The following is a 595-nucleotide window of genomic DNA, read 5'->3' as shown; positions in this document are numbered from 1 at the left end:
AAAAAAAAAAAAAAAAAAATTACCATCATCCCATATTTCCATGGATCCGGATCCTTTTCAATGTGTTGAACGCCCAACGTGTAATACTGTTGGATGTCGTGTTGGGGCTCATTGTAGAGGATCTTTTTTTTCCATCTAATTTTTGGGTTGTGATGAGAGATCGCTCTACAAAAAAAAATAACTCAATTGGACCGGACTGAACCAGCTGGGATGAGAATAATATCTCAAGGGAGAAAAAATAATGGGGTGAGAGAGGCTCGAACTCTCGACCTCAGGATTACTCTTTAAGCTATGAGACCTACGCGCTAGCCAACTGCGCCACCACCCCTTTCTGTGTTATGGCTATTTAATTAATCTCTAACTAATACAGAAAAAAAGGCAATCCACTCTCAGCCTGTGTGAGTTGCAGAAGAATCCTTTCCATAAAGGTCTTGAGAAGATCTTTTTTCCATAGCCGTAGATCGAGTATACAATACAAATCTAACCACTATGGTTTGAGTTTTTGAATCAATGGTATTGGTGGGTCCATAAATTAATTACTCTCCATCACCTTATTGGCCAGGCTGGCCTAGGCTGAGGTCTTGGGCTAGATGAT

General features: G+C 40.3%; 1 non-coding gene across 1 annotated transcript; it reads right to left on the bottom strand.

The window, feature by feature from the left end:
- Window positions 1-242: 242 nt before the first annotated feature.
- Window positions 243-328, bottom strand: TRNAM-CAU. Its single transcript is given in 2 exon segments — window positions 243-278; window positions 291-328. It is a non-coding gene; the product is annotated as a tRNA-Met (tRNA).
- Window positions 329-595: the final 267 nt, after the last annotated feature.

This window comes from Macadamia integrifolia, unplaced genomic scaffold (assembly GCF_013358625.1).
Source record: "Macadamia integrifolia cultivar HAES 741 unplaced genomic scaffold, SCU_Mint_v3 scaffold1877, whole genome shotgun sequence".
NCBI lineage: Eukaryota > Viridiplantae > Streptophyta > Magnoliopsida > Proteales > Proteaceae > Macadamia > Macadamia integrifolia.
Note: the sequence above shows the minus strand (reverse complement) of the source record. Positions and strands in the feature narration are given on the sequence as shown.